At 46.5% G+C, this 24,813-nt stretch overlaps 1 protein-coding gene across 2 annotated transcripts in view; it reads left to right on the top strand.

Moving 5' to 3' along the window:
• PNCK (pregnancy up-regulated nonubiquitous CaM kinase) overlaps positions 1–24,813 on the top strand; it is a 352,192-nt gene that overhangs the window by 168,085 nt on the left and 159,294 nt on the right. Inside the window, exon 1 of one of the 2 annotated variants that reach the window (XM_068248355.1) lies at positions 6,800–6,982. The exons of the other annotated variant lie outside the window; for it this stretch is intronic. The gene's annotated coding sequence lies outside the window, so the exon portion shown is untranslated. Of the gene's footprint in view, positions 1–6,799; positions 6,983–24,813 lie in introns of those variants that run through there. 2 annotated transcript variants of the gene reach the window in all.

The raw sequence follows: 24,813 nt of genomic DNA, 5'->3' as shown, positions 1-24,813 counted from the left end.
GGTATAGGTGCCCCAGTATAGTTAGCCAGTATAGGTGTCCCCAGTATAATTAGCCAGGTATAGGTGCCCCAGTATAGGTAGCCAGGTATAGGTGCCCCAGTATAGTTAGCCAGTATAGGTGTCCCCAGTATAGGTAGCCAGGTATAGGCTCCCCCAGTATAGGTAGCCAGGTATAGGTGTCCCCAGTATAGTTAGCCAGTATAGGTGTCCCCAGTATAGGTAGCCAGGTATAGGCTCCCCCAGTATAGGTAGCCAGGTATAGGTACCCCAGTATAGGTAGCCAGGTATAGGTGCCCCAGTATAGGTGTCCCCAGTATAGGTAGCCAGGTATAGGCTCCCCCAGTATAGGTAGCCAGGTATAGGTACCCCAGTATAGGTAGCCAGGTATAGGTGCCCCAGTATAGGTGTCCCCAGTATAGGTAGCCAGGTATAATTGCCACTGGGTGGGAGGAGATGGGTGACACTGCGGGGAAGGGGGTCGACATGATTCCTCCCTCCCTTTCCATGACCCCCCTCCATACCCCTCTCACTACAGTTTTCCTTTAACTTTTTTCTTCATGCATGATACAGAACAGAATCAGAACCACCAATGGTTCCTATCCAGAAAGTCATGATCCAGTTCTGAATCATGCCTGAAAAGAAACTAAGTTTTGAAAGATTGCAAAGAAACCTTCTACAGTTAGTCAGCGCTGCGCAAGATGTCAGCGCTATATAAATACTAAATAATAATAATCGCCAAGCACAACTGGTTGGTGCCCGGAATTGTGTTTGGCACATACAATTGCTCAGAAAAGGAATAAGAAATAAGATAATACATTTAGCATACACAGAAGTGACAACAAGAGTGACAGCAGGGTGCAAGTATTAACACAGTGTTCCACAGTCCACTAGACAGTCTATCGATCCGAAGGTCACAGCCAAAGGAAGGAGGGAGGGAATGATCTGGGTCGGCCTGAAGAGAGTTCAAGAGATTGACAGCAAAGGGAAAAAAGGAGTTCCTAAGCCTCGAAGTGCTGGTGGAGATGACCCGAAACCTGCGGCCTGATGGTAGCCGACTGAAGAAGCAGTGGCCGGGGTGTGAGGGGCCGTTGGTAATCTTAAAGAGACTCCGTAACAAAAATTGCATCCTGTTTTTTATCATTCTACAAGTTCCAAAAGCTATTCTAATGTGTTTTGGCTTACTGCAGCACGTTCTACTATCACCATCTCTGTAATAAATCAACTTATCTCTCTCTTGTCAGACTTGTCAGCCTGTGTCTGGAAGGCTGCCAAGTTCTTCAGTGTTGTGGTTCTGTGATGCATCTCCCCCCTCCAGGCCCCTCTGCACAATGCCTGTGTGTTATTTAGATTATGGCAGGTTCTCTCTGCTCTATTATCTTTTACAATCTGGATAAATCCTCCTCTGAGCTGGCTGGGCTTTCACATACTGAGGAATTACATACAGGCAGAGCTGTCTGCACTCTGCAGGAAGACACAGCCTGACACTTCAGTGGAAGATAGCTGCAGGGGGAAAGAAACACACAAATGATCTCTTGAGATTAAAAAGGAAGGCTGTATACAGCCTGCTTGTGTATGAATGTATTTTCTATGTGTGGACATACTGTACATCAACCTACTTCCTGTTTTGGTGGCCATTTTGTTTGTTTATAAACAAACTTTTTAAAACTGTTTTTAACCACTTTTAATGCGGCGAGGAGCGGCGAAATTGTGACAGAGGGTAATAGGAGATGTCCCCTAACGCACTGGTATGTTTACTTTTGTGCGATTTTAACAATACAGATTCTCTTTAATGTTCTTGAGCGCAGTCTAGAGCTGTGGAAGAGGCCGAATGAGAAGAGGAGTCTTCCGATGATCCTCTCCGTAGATCTAATAACCCTCTGAAGTTTTGAGACAAAAAATACTGGTCATTGCTTATGTACTAATCAAGGAGCTCCTACACAAATGAAAATAAACTATGTATCTCTAGGCACTTTGGTTTCTGGAGTGGAGCTTTAAAACACAAGAAAAAAAATGCCTAGTGTAAATCAATCATTCCTAGTGACTTCCTGCTGCAATTGCTTCTCATAGTGACAGTCGCCAACTGATTCACTTTCAAATAGCTGTTTCAATAGAGAGATTTGTAGCTGGCTGTTACTCCCCTACAGAAAAGCATTGCAGCAGGAAATCATTGCCTGCTTACGTGAACTACAGCAATGGATGAATGACAACTGGCTGAAACTAAATGCAGACAAAACTGAAGTCCTTCTGATTGGAGGGCAGAGCATGATATCAAAACAACTTAACTTGCAGTCTTCACCACTGGGAATAGGAGGCACGGATCTACGCAGCTCTGATCATGTGCGTAGCCTGGGAGTTCTAATTGATGGGGATTTAAACTTCAGAACTCAAATCTCTGCTGTGGTGAAATCATCCTATTTTCACCTGAAGAACATTGCAAAAATCAAGCACCTCATACCCCCAGAAGATCTGCCAACCTTAGTCCACGCCTTCATCACATCCCGACTGGACTACTGCAATGCTCTCTACACTGGCCTTCCAAAAAAGGTCTTGTACCGCCTACAGCTGATACAGAATACTGCTGCCAGACTGCTAACCAACCAACCCCGTCACTGCCACATAATGCCAGTCCTGCATTCCCTTCACTGGCTACCTATAGAATGGAGGGTCCTATTCAAGATCGGCCTACTGACATTTAAATCACTGAATAATCTAGGCCCTGGATACATGAAAGATATGTTACAGCTGCGTAGCAATCCCCGCATTCTCAGATCCACAGGTTCTAATAATCTAGTCATACCCAGAGTCCACTTGGAAACTTTTGGTCCCAGAGCCTTCTGTCATGCTGCCCCTACGTTTTGGAACTCCTTACCTCAACAGATCAGGACACAGATCAGGACAGCCCCATCCCTGGACGTGTTTAAATCCAGACTGAAAACCCACCTGTTCAGTCTGGCATTTGCAGAAATATAACTTTTGTTGTGTGAATACTTCATCCTACTAATTACTGAATCTGAGAGAGCCTAAGCGCTTTGAGTCCTATGGGAGAAAAGCGCTATAGAAATGTTATTGTATTGTATTGTATAATTAGCGATCTGTAGCTGCAATATACAGTATCTCTGTTTTCATGCTTGTTTTCACTCTTGTGACACTGGCCTTAGGCTGGCCATAGATGGATCGATCTTCTGAACTTTGCTGATTAGTTTAACCGAACCTGTCAGAGGTCTATTGCCCGCAAAAGTTGGATCAATCGACATGTGATCGACTTTGAGCAGCTTGTCGACCAAAAGCATGGCTGGGTTTCTCAGGATGTCTGCATCAAGTGGGCAAGAATAGGAGCATTGAGTGAACAACATCCTCATTGTGTTATAGTGCCAGTCCCCCAAAGCCCTCGTCTATATTTAGGACGAGGGACTGTTCTTCATCTCCGGTGCTCAGGAGAAGGTAGGAGCCCGGGGGGTTCATGGTGGGGTCCCCTTTAGTGATGCCTGCCACCCCCCCCCCCCCCGACCAAGTAAAATGGGTATAGTGGTACTTATTTAAGTTAAATAGAAACATAACAACAAAAAATGTGCCTCCCTCAACCTGGCAGGCTATGCAGAGTGGCAGGGAGCTGTCATAGTAACCTGTCCAGACGGTTGGACTGGCTTCTCCTTGCTTCCACATGCAGCAGCGCTGCAGTCCCGACATGTCTTCTGGGTTCCGATCACATGGTATTACATGTGATCAGGACCCAGAGGATGGTGTCAGCGTTGCAGCGCCGCTGGGTGGTGGAAAAGAGGTGATGTAAAAGATTCTTCTATCACCCCTCTTCCACCATCGGCTGATGACACGTCGACTCGTATCATGTGATCAGGACTCACAACTGGATGTCGGGAGTGCAGCGTTGCCCCGGGTGGAGAAGAGGAGAAGAAAGCTAATCAGCTGTCCGGATAGGTAACTATGACAGCTCCTTGCCGGCCACTCTGCATGACTGCATTAGGCAGCTGAGTTTAGTCGGCAGTGCATGCCCTGCCACGAGTTATCTAAAACTAGACAACTCAGGCAGGGCTGCGAGAAAGTTAAAGCACAGCACATCTGAACTGAGTGGAAATAGAAGCTGACATTTATTTCCTTTTAAACCATGCAGATTGCCTGGCTGTCTTGCTTATGCTCTGCCTCTGATACTTTTAACTATAGAACCTGAACAAGCATGCAGATCAGATGTGTCTGCATGCTTGCTTCAGGTGTGTAAATCAGAGGTTACTGCAGCCAAAGAGATCAGCAGAACTGCCAGACAACTGATTACGTTTAAAAAAGCAACTGAGTTTTTAAATATGGCAGCCTCCATAGCACTCTTAGTACAGGTGTACTTTAAATGTGCTGCCGGAGTTCCCCTTTAAAAATGCTTTGCTGAGGCTTACTATACAGTAGTATAGCAAGTGTCTGCGAGTTGGGGATCTTCAATGGTAAACTAAGAACAAGAAATATTTTTTTGTTACATTTTTTAACTTTAGGCTACTTTCCCACCAAGACGTTGCGTTTTAGGGAACGTTATGGTCGCATAACGTGCCCCTAACACAACGCATGGCGGTGTTGAAGTTGGACGTCAGATTGAGCTGCGTTGGTTCAGACGGACGCTTGCGGAGCGTTTACCGCCAGCGTTCGGGGCTTGGCGTTAGGGCTGGTTCACACGGACGCTTGGCAGCGTTTACCGCCAAGCGTTCGGGACTCGTTGGCTAAACGCTCCCATTCAAGTGAATGGGAGCGATTAGCATTGCGCGGTTACCGTCGATTGGCGTCGATTGCGCAAACGCGGCGTTCCGATCCCGATTTAACGTGACATTTCGGCCGGCCCTAGAAGCAGCATGCGGTGTCCAGGGCCGGCTAGCCGCGCGGCTTCATGTCCCCCTGCGGGGACGAGAACGCCAATCGCGACGCGAAGCCGACAATCGCCGTACCGCCGCCCCGAACTAGACGTCACATGACGCAGCAGCTTCCCAGCCGCCTGAACGCCCCCTGTCGTCCGTTTGAATCAGCCCTTAAACGCTCCCATTCAAGTGAATGGGAGCGTTTGTACCAAGCTTTCACGCGCGTTTACACGTACGCGGCGTTCGGGTCCTGATTTTCGCTGGCGTTCAATGAGACCCTGGAAACTACATGTAACTTCCAGGGGCGGTTAACCGCGACGGGTAATGTCCCCCTAGGGGAAGAAAAACGCGACTGCATCTGAACGCAATTCGAACTCTGCTGAAAGCCCGAACGCATCGCCACCGCCACGCCAACAAACGCGATGCCTCCAAACGTCCATCTGAACCAGACGCTCTCAAAGCACCCGCTCCAGGTTAGTGATAGGAAGTCCGGATCTTTTTAAGGATGCCGATCATTTGAATCAGATCATTGAAAAGATCTGGATCTTTGAACCGATTCATTTGAATCATTTTACTAGGGAAGCAGACTGGGTGAAATGACTAGCAGGAAAGGACTTTCCCTGCACTGTACATTCTGTATGTTCCTGTTTCTTCCAGACAGACATCCACTGTGAACCGAATCTTTCATTGTGATGATTCGGATGATTCGACTCACAAAAAAGATCCGGATCAAATGAACTATTCGTTCATGATCCAGACAACACTACAGTCCCACCACGAGTCACCAGAGTGCAGTGAATATTAATTAGCCATGTGGCTGGCCACGGAGGAGGGGAGACCTCCTCCTCCAACCATGGCCGGATTTCTGGCAAGGCCACTTAGGCCATGGCACCAGGAAAGCAAGGGGCGGGCTGTGGGCAGCAGGGTGGCATTAGCAGTTAGTGTGCCGAACATTTGTCCTGCAACACAGAGTTTAAACATGGCAGTGGGCGTCTACCGACAGCCGGATCTGGCACTCAAGGGATGAAGGGGCAGCAAACAGGCACTAGTGTTCTCTGAGCTGCCTGTCACTCACCAAATGTGCCGCCCGCCGAGGAGTTTACAATCTAATCCCTTCCATCATGTCACTTACTGTCCTCAGAGGACCCTACAATCTAATCCCTGCCGTGTGTGTGTGTGTGTGTGTGTGTGTGTGTGTGTGTGTGTGTGTGTGTGTGTGTGTGTGTGTGTGTGTGTGTGTGTGTGTGTGTGTGTGTGTGTGTGTGTGTGTGTGTGTGTGTGTGTGTGTGTGTGTGTGTGTGTGTGGGGGGGGGGGGGGGGGGGGGGGGGGGGTAGTTTAGGATGCTGTTGGTCCGGGGGCAGCTGGTCATAGTGGGCCTTGGGCAGCAAAAAGTTCAAATCCGGCCCTGGCTGTATCGGGCTACCTAATACAAGGGACTCCTCTGGCTACCAATACCGGGAGTCCTTTCTGGCTACCTATACTGGGAGTGCTACGTCTAACGAATACTGGGGGCTCCTCTGGCTACCTATAAAGGGTATCACATCTGGCCACTCATACTGGTGAGCACCTCTGGCTACTGCATCAGAACAGCGTGCTCAAATCTGGGGGGTGGAAATTTTAACACCCTCGGCCTGGGAGCTATGTAGCCTAGAAACTGCCCTGAGTAAACACAGCTCCTCATTCCTTGCTAAATAAAATGCATTCTCTCCCCCCTGGAAGCCCCCCGGTGAATAAAATCCCTTCTCGGCCAGTCCAGGTATTTAGCACTTTCATTCAAGCAATGGTTACATGTGATGGCATTTCTCATTCAGTGAGAGAATTCTTCCCGGGGCCACTTGCTGCATCCACTGATCTGCAGACATTTTTTTTCAGCCATGTCCTTATAAGGATGGACCCCTTTAAGGGAGATGGATGATAAAGGGGTGGAGAGAATGGAAGATAGGGAGGGAGAGAGAGAGAGGGAGAGAACAGAGAGAAGAGAGAGAGAGCTACAGTTTGCTGGCCTGGACTGTAGGGGATGAGAATGTTTTAAATAGCATGGAATATGTTCACACAGTCACACAGCACTGCATCACTTCAGAGGGGAAGCACTCCTGCAGGCACAAGAGGTTAATGTACTATTGATCACATCCAGGTAAGTCCCCCACCACCCTCCCTTTTCACTCTCTGGCTAAACAATTACAGGGTAGCTATTTTTATATATTCTTTATTTTTTTTTGATTGCCTTTTTTCCCTTCTTTTTTTGGATTGCTCACAGGGGGAACCCCAGACAGTATTCCCCCTTTTTGATTGTTTATTTTTTTCAGAATGTTTTTATATCCAGCCATCCAGTGCCAGAGAGATGGCGAGTGCCAGCAGCACACATAGCATTGAATTTGCAGTGGAAGTGATGGGTTCCTGGAGTCGTTAGATCAGCCAGATCAATCAATCTAATATTCTTCTGACAGCTGCGGTGAAAAAAGGGGGGGGGGGGGGGGGGATTGGCAGCTCTTGTTGCAGAGAGTTTTACTCTGTCTCTGTCTGTTGGTGCAAAGTTGTACCGGGCAAGATGCTAAACAGTTGGGAACAGACTGGATGCTCATCTGCCTGCGTTTGACAGTTGTACGAGACTTAAGCTACCCACACATGTATAGATTTCAACACAATCTTTTTAAACTATTGATTTATAAAAAAAAAATGACTGTCAGAAGAATGTAGAATGATTTTAAAAATGATACATTTCAGTTAAAGAGACCTAAATTGTTTTATCACTGACATGATACGATAACAATTAGTTGATCGTCCTCGTCACTTCAGTTTTGATTCGATGTGATTGTTTTACTGGATTTATTATGTCATTGAACGATTGCCGTTGAAACGTGTGTGTGGCTGGCATCAGGTATGCGGCGTCCAAAGGGTGCCCCGCCAGTGCCGGGAGTTGCTGCAGGTTTACCCAGGTGGGCTGGCGTGTGTCTGTGCCTAGAGGTGCCTCAAGGGTTAATCATGCCATGGCAGGGTTCCAAATACCTGGTGCAGCCCCTGGCATTGCCCACCCAAGGGGCAGATCAGTGGGGTGCTGGTTGTGGCAACCGGTAACCATATAGAATAGATGTTTAGTGTATAACATGCAAACAGGATGGGTGACTTCAAATGTGCACTATTCATAAGTGTGATGTGGAGGCTTGTGGCATATATATATATTAGAATCTTGTTATAGTAAACTCTGCTATAGTAAATCTCTGGATATAGTAAACTCTGTCCGTAGCAAAATGTGTCTGTATAAATATACAGTGAATGACCAATTCTTATATAGTATACTTTTGATATAGTAAGCTACTTTTTCCGGTCCCTTGGATTTTTCTTATAAAGGGATTCTACTGTATATGTATATACAGTATATATATATGGTTTTCGGTTATATATTCTGCAGGATTTATTAGTCTTTATTTATAAACCAGCATTGTCATCATTACCCTTTATTTATAGAGCCCATATATTGTTATTATTATAATTATTTGCTTTGCGAATGAAAGAATAAAAGAATGCATGATGTATTGGCATAGTACTGACACATTCGCTGCAGTGCCTTACAGAGCACGTTACACATGATTATGTCACTAACTGTCCCCAAGAGAGGCTCACCATCTAACGACCCTCCCGAGGGACAGATATACAAACTCCATGCAGGTGGTGTCTCCGACAGGAGTGTAACCTGGGACTCTTGTGCTGCAAGACATGAGTGTTAACTGCTTAGTCACCATTCCAGCCAATGAGACATACATTTGCATTGATGCTTGTTGCATGTTCTCCCCGCATTTATGTGGGTTTCCTCCGGCAATCTAGTTTCCTTCTAAAATATCATTATTATTTATTTATATAGTGCCAACATATTCTGTAGAGATGTACAAAGTAAATATTGGGGAACATATATACACAAGAAGTTCAAGTGACTGTATGATCAGGACATCAAGTAATACAAGTACAAATACAGCAGAGTCCCTGTTATCTGGAATTCAGGCAACTGGAAGTCCCAACTAACCGGCATGCCTGTCAGAGTAGACAACGGGTACCTTTTTAGGGCGGTGTTCTGGGGGTTTGCCCAGCCACAAAATACTCGCCGAGCCTCCACCGATCCTCCAGCGACGTCCTGCATCGCCTCACGGGCTCCTAGCTGCTTTCGGCGTCCGTGCACACAAGTTGGCGTGTCACATGACTCAGTGCGGCTCAGTGTCAGCTGACACTCCGGCTTCCATGCACAGAAAGCTACTAGGAGCCTGTGAGGTGATGCAGGACACCGGGAAAGAGACATTAGATTGTGAGCTTCTGTTAGGGGAACAGTTAATGACTTGAAATATTAATTGTATTTTTTTTTAACGAGAAACCGTAATCAAGAACTGAACTTCATCCCAATCAGTAGCTGATACCCCCTTTCCCATGAGAAATCTATTCCTTTTCACAAACGGATCACCAGGGGGCTCTGTATGGCTGATATTGTGGTTAAACCCCTCCCACAATGTGATGTCAGGACCATGGTATTGCATTGTGGGAAATAACAGCTGTTTCCAACTGCCAAAAAAAGCCAGCAGCATCTCCTTCCACTGACATCACCGGCCAGCAGTAAAAATGTCACCATGTGGTAAATGTCAGAATGTAAATCAGGGAAAGATTTTTCAATGGGCAAACACTAACTAAATCATCTATACATAATTATTGTAAAAATAAAGCACTTTTTTTAGTACATTATTTTCACTGGAGTTCTTCTTTAAAGTGCTGCGTAAAAATAGCAGTGCTACATAAATGCATAATAGTAATAATCGTAATGGTTGTTATATAAATGGTGGGATATTTTCATTTACACCAGATTGGCAAAAGCCTGCATGTAATATAATGCAGGCAATAGATACCTGTTTGATCAGAGAGGGATCTAATGGTCGATCTGGTGGCAGATCGTATAATGTAACCATAAGGATGCCTTCACACTATACACGTTGCGTTAGAACGTATGTGAACTCACTGTCCATACTATGGTAGGGACATGATCACATCTCTGTGCCGTAATAATAGAAAATCTCATTATCCTATATGGGGTTTATGGATAATGTGTGCGAAAAATGGCCACGTTACATAGCGATTGTTCACGCTATGAAAATAACCTGTGCACTTTAATGTGCTGCACACACTGAGCTGCATTCCGCCACGCACATAGCGTGAACCGGGAACCTACATTCAAGGAAACCATATACCTTGGTCAGATGTGCTGTTTATCTCTTCATTGTCCTCCTGTTGATCGATACACATCTGATCAATCAAAACCAGGAGGAATGAGGGGTGGGGTGGCTGTAATGTTTAGGTGATCGAGCGGTGAGTCATCTAGCAGCTGCTGTACAGTTTTGTATTGCAGGGAGCACTACAATTGATTTTCCATCAAATGTATGCTGCAATCTGATCAAAATCAAATAGGGTAATGTGGTTTCTGGGATTAGAGACTAATCCATAATTAGCATAATTGGGCCTGTATTGACCCGTTTATGATTTCCTTAATTTACCTGTCAACATATTATATTACTGGTCAGATTACTTTATTGTAATGACTGTCAGGACTGATTTAAAAGCTTCAAATCCAATTTTCCTTGGCAACCAAATGTCAGTAAATCCTAGTAACAAATATTAGCGAATCTATGCAGGGTACGGTACCAATAACATTAAATCTCAAAAGTGTACCAAATCTCAGTGAATCTCTGAAAGGTGCCAAATCTCAGTAAATCTCTCAAGGGCCAAGTCTCAGTGAATCTCTGAAAGGTGCCAAATCTCTGTGAATCTCTCAGGGGTCAAATCTCAGTGAATCTCTGAAAGGTGCCAAATCACAGTGAATCTCTCAGGGGTCAAGTCTCAGTGAATCTCTGAAAGGTGCCAATTCACAGTGAATCTCTCAGGGGTCAAGTCTCAGTGAATCTCTCAGGTGCCAAATCTCAGTGAATCTCTCAGGGGTCAAGTCTCAGTGAATATCTGAAAGGTGCCAAATCTTAGTGAATCTCTCAAGGGCCAAGTCTCAGTGAATCTCTCAGGTGCCAAATCTCAGTGAATCTCTCATCGGCCAAATCTCAGTGAATCTCTCATCAGCCAAATCTCAGTGAATCTCTCATCGGCCAAATCTCTGTGAATCTTTCAAGTGCCAAATCTCAGTGAATCTCTTAGGTGCTAAGTCTCAGTGAATCTCTCAAGTGCCAAATCTCAGCGAATCTTGCAAGTGCCAAATCTCAGTGAATCTTGCAAGTGCCAAATCTCAGTGAATTTCTCAGGTGCTAAGTCTCAGTGAATCTTGCAAGTGCCAAATCTCAGTGAATCTTGCAAGTGCCAAATCTCAGTGAATCTCTCAGGTGCTAAGTCTTAGTGAATCTCTGAAGAAGACCAATTTTCTGAAAAGTAAAGCTACATACACACACTTGATAACCATAGTTCATAAACAAACTATTCCCAAAGATAATGTGATGCATAACTGACGACAACACAACACATTTGAAGGCAATGACAGCACAATGACAGTCTACTGATGGATTTTTAGCGTAGTTTAAAACTGAGGATCCAGAAGTACGTAGCACAAAAGTTTTGAATTGAATGATTGTTTATCTTGGTCTGATATCTGTGACTTCTACCGATTACCACCAATTATCATCTGAATGGATCCGTGAGGTTGGATCGGTCTACATGCATGATAATCATGGTCTGTCTGTGTTTTTTGAGCGTTTTCAGTGACAATTTTGCACAATTATCATTCGTTGATTGTTCATCATTCATTTTCCAACGAGCGTGTGTAGGAGGCTTAACAAATCTCAGGAAATCTCTATAGAGTAGCGAATCTCATTGAATCTCTGTTGAATGCTAAATACCAGTCAGTATCTGTAGAGTAACTTATCTCACTGAATCTCTACAGAGGACCACATCTCAGGAAATCTCTGTAGGATGCTGAATTTCAGCATATCTCTATACAGAATCTCTGTAAAGTACCAGGGTAGCACGGCGGTGTAGTGGTTAGCACCCTTGCCTTGCAGCACTGGGTCCCTGGTTTGAATCCCAGCCAGGGCATTAACTGCAAGGAGTTTGTATCTCATATGTATACCCTCCCAGACAGCTCTCCCTCCAGCCACTAAACTCCCCAGCTGCGTTAAATCCCCCCTCAGCCAAGTTGTAGTAACTCGGAGGGAAGTGTAATTTGGATCCCCGAATTACTCTTCTGCGAGGTGTGCATCATAGCATTGCTGCTATGACAGCGTCCAGCTTCAGCGCCGAGATTACCTGCTTCGCCTGTGTCTGTGTGGGTTTCATCCTAAAACATACAGATAAGTTAATTAGCTTCCTCCTAAATTGGCCCTAGACTATGATACATACACTACACAATACATACATAGACATATGACTATGGTAGGGATTAGCTTGTGTGCCCCTCTGAGGAAAAGTTAAAGGATACCCGAACTGACATGTGACATGATGAGATAGACATGTTTATGTACAGTGCCTAGCACACAAATACCTATGCTGTGTTCCTTTTTTTCTTTCTTTGCCTGAAAGAGTTAAATATCAGGTATGTAAGTGGCTGGCTCAGTCCTGACTCAGACAGGAAGTGACTACAGTGTGACATCACTGATAAGAAATTCCAACTATAAAACACTTTCCTAGCAGAAAATGGCTTCTGAGAGCAAGGTAGAGATAAAAACAGGAATTTCTTATCAGTGAGGGTCACGCTGTAGTCACTTCCTGTCTGAGTCAGGACTGAGTCAGCCACTTACATACCTGATATTTAACTCTTTCAGGCACAGAAAGAAAAAAAGGAACACAGCCTAGTTATTTGTGTGCTAGACACTGTACATAAACATGTCTATCTCATCATGTCACATGTCACCTCGGGTATCCTTTAAGTGACAAGACAATATACTCTGTACAGCGCTGCGGAATTTGTTGGCTATACTAAATAATAATAAAGTACCAGCTCCCCGAATATTTCTAAATTTTATAAGTCTTTATGGACGGCATTTCCTGACCTCAGTACACCTGTGCAACTCGTGTCATTTTTTCATAATTCAAAGAAATTGGCTGGTCAGGCAAATTGTGTATTTCGTTGGTAGAAGGTAGAGGAGATGAGACTCCAGCACTCTCAAAACTACAACAGGGGACTGGACTCGACTCCTAGCATAAGACTGTGGCAAAGTAATTCCCTTTAAGAGCGTGCACAGGCTATATGGCAGCAGGCAAACTTGTGTGGAGGAGAGAGATGAGACGGAGCCAGCACTGCAATTCGGGTAATTTATTCAGTCAATAAAAACAGAAGCACTTACAGTCAGCAAGGTCGGATGCAGAGCGGAAAGGTGGGCCCCAGGTCTATATCCCCCTATCTCCCCATTGCGGTGAACAAGCGCCAGCGGCGCGAAACGGACGTCCGCAGGGGGATATAGACCTGGCGCCCACCTTTCCGCTCTGCATCCGACCTTGCTGACTGTAAGTGCCTCTGTTTTTATTGACTGAATAAATTACCCGAATTGCAGTGCTGGCTCCATCTCATCTCTCTCCTGCACACAAATTGTGTATTTCAGCCATGTGTAGCAATAGCGCAACAGCCAAGCCCGGTCCACCCATGATGCCAAGTGAGGCGACTTCCTCAGGCGGCAGAAGTCTATGGGCAGCACCAGGCAGAAACAGGAAGTGAAGAGAGTTCCTGGCTAACCTATACTGGGAGCAACTGTACCTGGCTAACCTATACTGGGGGCAACTGTACCTAGCTACCAATACTGGGGGCACCTATACCTGGCTACCTACCTATACTGAGGGGGGGGGGGGGGGGGGTCGCATCCTCAGAAGTTTTCCTCAGGCAGCAAAAAGTCTAGAAGGGGCTCTGGCAACAGCCATTCCCAACCTGCACAATAATTAGCAGATAGCAAGAAAATTCCAGACCCCTATTCCGCTGATAGAGTGAGCTCTTTTGGACCACCAGAGGGGATGCGGCGGTATTTGATATGCTATCTGCTGCCGATGGTACATCATAGTGTGGACTGAGACTTGACTGTGTTTAGAAAGTACTGACCTATCATCTATGGGCCCGTTTCCACTGGTCTCCAAGACACACGCTGACACTCTAATGCGAGGATGCATCTGAATCATGGGACTCACATGCGTGAGGCCATTTTTTGCTGCCCACCATCCGTTGCATGCGGGGGAATGCTGTCAATCACCCCTGGCGGAAACAAGCCGTATAACCAAGTCAACACACACATTATTATTTAATATTTTCTAGTATTTATACAGCGCCAACATCTTCTGCAGTGCTTTACAAAGTATATTGTCGTCACTTACCTGTCCCTCAGAGGAGCTCACAATCCAATCCCTGCCATAGTCAAATGTCTATTGTAGTCTAGAGCCAATTTAGGGGAGGACAGTTAACTTATCTTTATGTTTTTGGGATGTGGTAGGAAACTGGAGTGTCCGGAGGAAACTCACGCAGACACAGGGATGTATTAATACATCTAGGGCTGGTTGACATGGGAGCTCAGGGACGTCTCGATTATCTGATGCTAAACACTTTTCTACAACCGAACAAAAAAGCATTTGGCATCGGTTCCCGACATTCGGTAGAATGAGAACAGACAACGGGATCAAGCACAGCGTTTATGCAAACAGCAGTAAAAGTCATTACCGTCATTCATTTGAATGGACATCGTTTTTTATCGAGAAATGCAGCAACTGCCACGTCTAATGTTTGTGTGAGCCGGCCCTAACGCAGTGGCGTAGTAACAAGGGATGCAGAGGTTGGGACCACACCGGGTTCCTTGGACCAAATGGACCCACCAGCAGAGCCCCCCACCCCAACATCTGTATTAGCTCTTTATTTGTCCTATTCTAGTAGTGATCATTTCTTTGAAAGCTTTGAACCATGTTAATCATTGTTCCCTGCTGCTGCTTATGCTGGGCATACACGGGTCCATGCGCCCTTATCAATCGAGCCGCTGATGGCTCGATTGATAATTTCCGACAGGTCCGATGACTCGCCGGATCGACTCCCCACTCGATCCCCGCGGGCGGACAATAGCGGGGAATCGAGCGGAAGATAAGGAAGCACCCGCGGGGACGAGCGGGAATCGATCCGCACAGCGGCGGGGACGCGGCGGGAGTCGATCCGCCGGCTAATCGAGCAGCCGGGTATGCCCAGCATTACACCTCATGCAGAGTGTGGTTCTCCACGTCAATTGTTATGTATAAAGTGCTTAGAGGGGCCCAATGTACAACATCCACTGGGGCCCATAGTCCCTCAGCTAGGCCACTGCATTCAAGCTATGTACACTACTGATGCGGAGTGGACACACAGGGCTTGATTCACAAAAGCGTGATAACTCAGTTATCACGCCTAAAAGCTTTGCACGCGCAAATGTGTGTGCAATCCATTGGGCTTGATTCACTAAAGCGTGATAAGTGCTCTCACAGCAGTTATCACGTGATAAGTGATCAGCGCTGCGTAATATGTTGGCGCTTTATAAATACAATAAATAATAATAATAATAAGTGCTATGATATGTGATGGCTTGATTCACTAAAGTGTGATAACTGCTGTGATCACGTGATACATGCTCTCACAGCAGTTATCACGTGATAAGTGCTATGATATGTTATAGTAGCTATCACGTGATAACTGCTGTGATAGCATGTATCACGTGATCACAGCAGTTATCACACTTTAGTGAATCAAGCCAACAGTAAGCACCCATGCTTTCCTCTGGGCTTTCCTACGCCTGCTGCGTGTTCCTCTGCAGATAGCTCCTGCAGCACACATTTTTCCTGACAGCCATGTTGATGAATGGCTCCCCTCCGCTCCAGTCACTGCAATAGACCCTGCAATGCAAGTCATGAGTGTGACATTAATCACACTGCGCATATCTAGTGTGAACTCTGCACATTCTGAACACACTGCGCCTTATGAATTAGCAGATGGCTTTAGATGTCCAGCAGCCACACACCAGATCTGGATGTGGCTGAAATTATTAACCATATATTATATATTTTTTAGCACATTTACTATCTGATTGCCAGTCATTGCTGCTGAATACAATGGCTTTAGTGATTAACAGAAAAATAATGCTTTTTGGTTAATGTATTATCTTCTATGCCCTCCCCTTCCCCTCACTGTATCCCACAATGCCACAGTACCAACCCAAGTAAGCAAAGTGCCCATGGCCACTCAGGTGACTCAGTTTAGCCACACCTCCCTCCCATAGTGACCACTTCATAATAACCTGCCAGAAAAGAAATAAAATGAACTGTGTTACAAATAGCAAGCAGTTTGTATTACTGCTTCAAATACACTGATTATCAAACACTTTTTTTTCTTTATCTGACTCTATCCAGCGCTGGCTCCCCTGAAAATCCCCCTGTTGGCGCTTGTTGGCGGTGCATGCATGTGCAGTAGTGTTTTCCCACTCAGGCTGTAGCGGAAAAAGCCGAGCCCGATCGAGTCCGCTCTGCTGCACAAGTGTGAAACCAAAGCCACTGTTATTGTTTTGCTTCATTTGGGAGACCCAGCACTCAATCCGGCTGCTGGAGAATGATGGGGAAGCCTCATTAGGATCCAGAGGTTTCCCCATCCAAGCATTTGTTTTTTCATTTATGTAAAGTCACGGCTTACTTTAGATACTTTGAACAGATTGTGTCGTTAAAGAGGAACTCCAGTGAAAATAATGTAGTAAAAAAAGTGCTTCATTTTTTTACCATAATTATGTATAAATGATTTAGTCAGTGTTTGCTCATTGTAAAATCTTTCCTCTCCCAGATTCACATTCTGACATGTATTACATGGTGACATTGTTACTGTGGGCAGGTTATGTAGCTGCTCCTAGCTGTTTTGGCTGTTACGAGACAGCTGTAAACAGCTAATTCCTGTCTGTGAACATTGTTACATTGTGGCAGTTTGCCCAGAGTACCGCTGTACCCAGAGCTTCCTGTGGGAGGGGTTTCACCACAATATCAGTCATACAGCGCCCCCTGATGGTCTGTTTGTGAAATGCAATAGATTTTTCATGTAAAAGGGGGTATCAGCTACTGATTGGGATAAAGTTCAATTCTAGGTTGGAGTTTCTCTTTAAGCTCTCTTGCTACATGTAGGTGGTAAGATTGTTCAATCAAAACTGGATGTGTGTTCAGGGCTCTTATGGATATGCTGGGTGATAAAAGTGTATAATGCGTACCTGGGGCTTCTTCCAGCCCCTAGGAGTCTGTTTGTCCCTTGCTGAGATGGGTCGGCGATTCACTACTGGACTGACAGAGGCCCAGGAAAGTCTGGAGATGCAGTGAGGGACACACAGACTTCTAGGAAGGACTCCCGAGGTGAGATAAGAAAAACTATTTTTACTTACCTGGGGCTTCTTCCAGCCCCTACAAGTCACATGTGTCCCTCACCGCAGCTCCAGTACTCTCCGGGTCCCCCTGGCAGACCTGGAAGGGTCGGCGTCTTCTGTGAATGCGCGGGGTGCACCCAGATCATCTGGAGCGTACTGTGCCTGCACAGTACACTTCTGGTTGATGCTGGCACTTGCAGTGCGGGTGCTCCCTGCGTGTGCACAGAAGATGCCGACCCTTCCGGGGGTAAGAGATCTTCAGAGCCTTCCAGCGGGAGATGGCTTACTGCCTATGGCAATAATAATAATAATTTGCAGCTCTGATCCCGTTCATCACGCATCACAGTTCTACATGCTGCGCGCACAATTCCTTATGCTGCATGCTACGCACACAATAGCTCATGCCACATGCTGCACACAAAATTCCTCATGCTGCGCGCTCAATACCTCATGCTGCATGCTGCGCACACAATTCCTCATGCTGTGTGTACAATTCCGCATGCTGCGCACACAATACCTCATGCTGCGTGCACAATAGCTCATGATGCAAGCACAATGCCTCATGCTGCGCACACAATTCCTTCATGCTGCGCACACAATTCCTTCATGCTGCGCACACAACTCCTCATGCTGCGCACACAATAGCTCATGCTGCGTGCACATTTCCTCATGCTGCAAGCACAATACCTCATGCTGCGCACACAAGTCCTCATGCTGCGCTCACAATTCCTCATGCTGCGCACACAATTCCACATGCTGCGCACACAATTCCACATGCTGCGCACACATCACCTCATGCTGCGCGCACTATTCCTCAAGCTACGCACACAATTTCTTATGCTGTGCGCACAATTCCTCAATCTGCGCGCACAATTCCTCATGCTGCACAGACAATTCCTCATGCTGCACAGACAATTCCTGATGCAGTGCACACAATTCATCATACTGCGCGCACAAGTCCTCATGCTGTGTGCACAATTCCTCATGCTGCACAGACAATTCCTCATGCTGCGCGCACAATTCCTCATGCTGCACGCACAATTCCTCATGCTGCGCGCACAATTCCTCATGCTGCGCACAATTCCTCATGCTGCGCGCACAATTCCTCATGCTGTGTGCACAATTCCTCATGCTGCGCACACAATTCCTCATGCTGCGCACACAATTCTTCATGCTGCGCACACAATTCCTCATGTTACGCACACAATTCATCAATTCAGACAATTGCTTATGCTACTCGCACAATTCCTCATACTGCGCACACAATTCCTCATGCTGCACAGACAATACCTCATGCTGTGTGCACAATTCCCCATGCTGCACAGACAATTCCTCATGCTGCGCACACAATACCTCATGCTGCACAGACAATTCCTCATGCTACGCACACAATTCCACATGCTGCGCACACAATACCTCATGCTGCACAGACAAGTCCTCATGCTGCGCACACAATTTCTCATGCTGCGCACACAATACCTCATGCTGCGCACACAATTCCTCAATCTGCGCACACAATTCCTCATGCTGCGCACACAATTCCTCATGCTGCAAAGACAATTCCTCATGCTGAGCGCACAATTCCTCATGCTGCGTACACAATTGCTCATGCTGCGTGCACTATTTCTCATGCTGCGCGCACAATTTCTCATGCTGCGCGCACAATACCTCATGCTGAGCGCACAATACCACACGCTGAGCGCACAATTCCTCATGCTGAGCGCACAATTCCTCATGCTGTCCTTATGCTGCGCACACAACCCCATGCTGCGTGCACAATTCCTCATGCTGCGCGCACAATTCCTCATGCTGCACGCACAATTCCTCATGCTGCGCGCACAATTCCTCATGCTGCGCGCACAATTCCTCATGCTGCGCACACAATTCCACATGCTGCGCACACAATTCCATATGCTGCGCACACAATTCCACATGCTGCACCTCATGCTGCGCGCACTATTCCTCAAGCTACGCACACAATTTCTTATGCTGTGCGCACAATTCCTCAATCTGCGTGCACAATTCCTCATGCTGCACAGACAATTCCTCATGCTGCAAAGACAATTCCTCATGCTGAGCACACAATTCATCATACTGCACGCACAATTCCTCATGCTGCGCGCACAATTCCTCATGCTGCGCACACAATACCTCATGCTGCGTGCACAATTCCTCATGCTGTGCGCACAATTTCTCATGCTGCGCACACAATTCCTCATGCTGCGCGCACAATTCCTCATGCTGCGCACACAATACCTCATGCTGCGTGCACAATTCCTCATGCTGCGTGCACAATTCCTCATGCTGCGCACACAATTCCTCATGCTGCGACACAATACCTCATGCTGCGCACACAATTCTTCATGCTGCGCACACAATTCCTCATGTTACGCACACAATTCATCAATTCAGACAATTGCTTATGCTACTCGCACAATTCCTCATACTGTGCACACAATTCCTCATGCTGCACAGACAATACCTCATGCTGTGTGCACAATTCCTCATGCTGCACAGACAATTCCTCATGCTGCGCACACAATTCCTCATGCTGCGCACACAATACCTCATGCTGCGCACACAATTCCTCATGCTGTGCGCACAATTTCTCATGCTGCGCATGTGACGAACATTACGGAAAAGTCGTGCGCTAGCGCCATCGACTTTCGCATGGTCGTGCACAGTTCCTGTCAGTCTTGGGTAAATGCACAATAGATGTCAATTTCCCTCTCTCTTACTGAGTACAGTAACCTTCCCCCCACATCCTGTGTCAGTAGAGAAAGTCACACGTGGCTAGCTTCCCTGCCGAGAAGCCATTTGGTTACATAGCTCATCTTTCCCCAAAAGGCAAACCAGCTCAAACTGGTTGAACTTCAAATTTTCCTCCAAGCTCATAGCTTCACACAATGGGAACATTTACTTTATTAATAATTGAAAATAGGTTTGGCACAGCAAGACCAACAATTCCTCATGCTGCGCACACAATACCTCATGCTGCGTGCACAATGCCTCATGCTGTGTGCACAATTCCTCATGCTGCGCACACAATTCCTCATGCTGTGCACACAATTCCTCATGCTGCGACACAATTCCTCATGCTGCGCACACAATTCCTCATGCTGCGCACACAATTCCTCATGCTGCGACACAATTCCTCATGCTGCGCACACAATTCTTCATGCTGCGCACACAATTCCTCATGTTACGCACACAATTCATCAATTCGGACAATTGCTTATGCTACTCGCACAATTCCTCATACTGCGCACACAATTCCTCATGCTGCACAAACAATACCTCATGCTGTGTGCACAATTCCTCATACTGCACAGACAATTCCTCATGCTACGCACACAATACCTCATGCTGCGCACACAATTCCTCATGCTGTGCGCACAATTTCTCATGCTGCGCACACAATACCTCATGCTACGCACACAATTCCTCAAGCTGCGCACACAATTTCTCATGCTGCGCACACAATACCTCATGCTGCGCACACAATTCCTCAATCTGCGCACACAATTCCTCATGCTGCGCACACAATTCCTCATGCTGCGTTCACAAGTCCTGATGCTGTGCACACAATTCATCATGCTGCACAGACAATTCCTCATGCTGCAAAGACAATTCCTCATGCTGAGCGCACAATTCCTCATGCTCCGTACACAATTGCTCATGCTGCGTGCACTATTCCTCAATCTGCGCACACAATTCCTCATGCTGCGCACACAATTCCTCATGCTGCGTTCACAAGTCCTGATGCTGTGCACACAATTCATCATGCTGCACAGACAATTCCTCATGCTGCAAAGACAATTCCTCATGCTGAGCGCACAATTCCTCATGCTGCGTACACAATTGCTCATGCTGCGTGCACTATTCCTCATGCTGCGCGCACAATTTCTCATGCTGCGCGCACAATACCTCATGCTGAGCGCACAATACCACATGCTGAGCGCACAATTCCTCATGCTGAGCGCACAATTCCTCATGCTGTCCTTGTGCTGCGCACACAATACCTCATGCTGCGCACACAATTCCTCATGCTGCGCGCACAATTCCTCATGCTGCGCACACAATTCCTCATGCTGCGCACACAATTCCTCATGCTGCGCGCACAATTCCTCATGCTGCGTGCACAATTCCTCATGCTGCGCACACAATTCCTCATGCTGCGCACACAGTTCCTCATGCTGCGCACACAGTTCCTCATGCTGTGCACACAATTCCCCATGCTGTGTGCACAATTCCTCATGCTGAGCGCACAATTCCTCATGCTGTCCTTATGCTGCACACACAATTCCTCATGCTGCGCACACAATTCCTCATGCTGCGCGCACAATTCCTCATGCTGCGCACACAATTCCTCATGCTGCGCGCACAATTCCTCATGCTGCGCGCACAATTCCTCATGCTGCGTGCACAATTCCTCATGCTGCGCACACAATTCCTCATGCTGCGCACACAGTTCCTCATGCTGCGCACACAGTTCCTCATGCTGCGCACACAATTCCTCATGCTGTGTGCACAATTCCTCATGCTGAGCGCACAATTCCTCATGCTGCGCGCACAATTCCTCATGCTGCGCGCACAATTCCTCATGCTGCGCACACAGTTCCTCATGCTGCACACACAGTTCCTCATGCTGCTTACACAATTCCTCATGCTGCCCGCACAATACCTCATGCTTTGCACACAATTCCTCATGCTGCGTGCACAATTCCTCATGCTGCGCACACAATTCCTCATGCTGCGCACACAATTCCTCATGCTCCGCACACAATTCCACATGCTGCGCACACAATACCTCATGATGCGCGCACTATTTCTCAAGCTGCGCACACAATTTCTTATGCTGCGCACACAATTCCTCAAGCTGCGCACACAATTCCTCATGCTGCGCGCACACTACCTCATGCTGCGTGTGCACACATTTCCTCATGCTGCGCGCACAATACCTCATATTGCGCACACAATACCGCATGCTGCGCGCACAATTCCTCATGCTGCGCGCACAATACCTCATGCTGCACAGACAATTCCTCATGCTGCACAGACAATTCCTTAATGCTGCACACACAATTCATCATGCTGCACACACAATTCCTCATGCTGCACGCACGATTCCTCATGCTGCACAGACAATTCCTCATGCAGCACAGACAATTCCTTAAAGGGATACTGTAGGGGGGTCGGGGGAAAATGAGCGGAACTTACCCGGGGCTTCTAATGGTCCCCCACAGACATCCTGTGCCCGCGCAGCCACTTACCGATGCTCCGGCCCCGCCTCCGGTTGACTTCTGGAATTTCTGACTTTAAAGTCAGAAAACCACTGCGCCTGCGTTGCCGTGTCCTTGATCCCGCTGATGTCATCAAGAGCGCACAGCGCAGGCCCGGTATGGTCTGTGTCTGCGCAGTACACTCCTGGTGACATCAGCGGGAGCGAGGACACGGCAACGCAGGCGCAGTGGTTTTCTGACTTTAACCACTTCGCCCTATCTGGACGGATATATCCGTCCAGATGGGCACTGCTGCTGCAGCCGTGTGGTGCGCGCGATCGGGCGCGCGCCCGCGCGCGCTCCCGCTGCCTCCCGCTGCCCCCCCGATCAGTGAATGGGAATATAATTCCCATTCACCGATCTAAGTCTCCGGCAGAAATGCCGACACTTTCTCATCAGAGAGCGCAGTATTTCTGCCCCCAGGAAACATCACCTTCTTCTTATAGTTCCTAGATGCGAGATTGTTCGCATCTAGGAATTTTTTGAATATGGCCATCTTGTGGCCAAATAGTAAACTGCACCCACATACCTAAATTAAATAAAAAAAATACATTATATTACATCTAAAATTAGCTATTTACCTCCCAAACTAAAATTACCCAAATACATTTTTGTATTTAAAAAAAATAAAAAAAATTACAATTAAAAAAAAAAAAACTACATAAATAGTTACCTAAGGGTCTGAACTTTTTAAATATACATGTCAAGAGAGTATCTTATTAATTTTTTTTAAAATTATAAGCTTCTAAATAGTGATGGACGCAAATTGAAAAAATGCACCTTTATTTCTAAATAAAATATCGGCGCCATAAATTGTGATAGGGACGTAATTTAAACGGTGTAATAAGCGGGACAAATGGGCACATACAATGCATGGGTTTTAATTACTGTAGCATGTATTAATTTTAAACTATAATGGCCAAAAACTGAGGAATAATGATTTTTTTCCATTTCTATCTTAATCTTCCTGTTAAAATGCATTTACAGTAAAGTGGCTCTTAACAAAATGTACTACCCAAAGAAAGCCTAATTAGTGGCGGAAAAAACAAGCTATAGATCAATTAATTGTGATAAGTAACGATAAAGTTATTGGCGAATGAATGGGAGGTGAACATTGCTCGGATGCTTAAGATTTTCGACGCTGTAGGCTGAAGTGGTTAAAGTCAGAAATTCCAGAAGTGAACCGGAGGCGGGGCCGGAGCATTGGGGAGTGGCTGCGCCAACACAGGATGTCTGCGGGGGACCATTAGAAGCCCCGGGTAAGTTCAGCTCATTTTCCCCCGACCCCCCTACAGTATCCCTTTAATGCTGCACGCACAATTCCTCATGCTGCACAGACAATTCCTCATGCTGCGCACACAATTCCTCATGCTGCGTACACCTTACTGCTATACTGTTCATCTACAACATGAACGAGCAGCACTGGGACCATAAGCTCTGCCCCTCAGCACAGTCATGGATGTTTGCCCGGGGGATTTGGGGGCTCTGCAGCCCTCGTTTAGCGGCGGGGATGCGGCGGATTACTAGGGGGCACTTAAGCGAACTATAAGGTAAAATAGGCAAAAATAGTTTGCTTCCGTGTCTCTTTTGCTTTTGCTGGCGAGGGCCACAAAATATTGTATCGAGGGCCGCAAATTGCCCGCAGGCCGTGAGTTTGAGACCCCTGATTTAGAGAGTGCTGCATGCTGTGCGTTTAGCAATACATTTGCTGCGTTATGTGTCTTGCACATGCTCAGTAATGCTTTTTTAAATGTAATGCATGCTCTGTTTTCGTTCCATCAGTATGCGACGAAAACCTCGCACCAAGAGACACATAACGCAGTGCTAAATAACGTCCAATTTTATAACCTACATGCGCTGCGTTAGGGGCATGTTGTGCTTCTTTAACGTTGCATCAAACGCAACGTCCCATTGTGAAAGAAGCCTTAAACGATACCGGTTGCCTGGCAGTCCTGCTGATCTCTGTGGCTGCAGTAGTGGCTGAATCACAGACCTGAAACAAGCATGCAGCTAATCCAGTCTGACGTCAAGACTTTATGTCCTTATGGGACAATTCTGCATGTACCATTTTCAGGGTGATTTAGCTACAGTGGAAGGTATAGGAAAAGCGCAAAACGCTCACAGATCGCTTTATCCAGCAATTGCGTTTGCGTTTTTAACAATAAATACATTGTATTTATTCTTTTCCGGGTCAAAGACTTCACTTCCTGTCTTGTTTCAGGAAGTGAAAAAGCAGAATCGCTCTGCAAAAGCGCTTTAGAAAAGTGCTGTAAAAAGAAAAACGCAGCGCCCACCCGACCGCCGGCAGGGGGGGAAAAAACGCCCACAAAATT

The sequence above is a fragment of the Hyperolius riggenbachi genome, chromosome 8, assembly GCF_040937935.1.
Source record: "Hyperolius riggenbachi isolate aHypRig1 chromosome 8, aHypRig1.pri, whole genome shotgun sequence".
NCBI classification, from domain to species: Eukaryota; Metazoa; Chordata; class Amphibia; order Anura; family Hyperoliidae; genus Hyperolius; species Hyperolius riggenbachi.
Note: the sequence above shows the minus strand (reverse complement) of the source record. Positions and strands in the feature narration are given on the sequence as shown.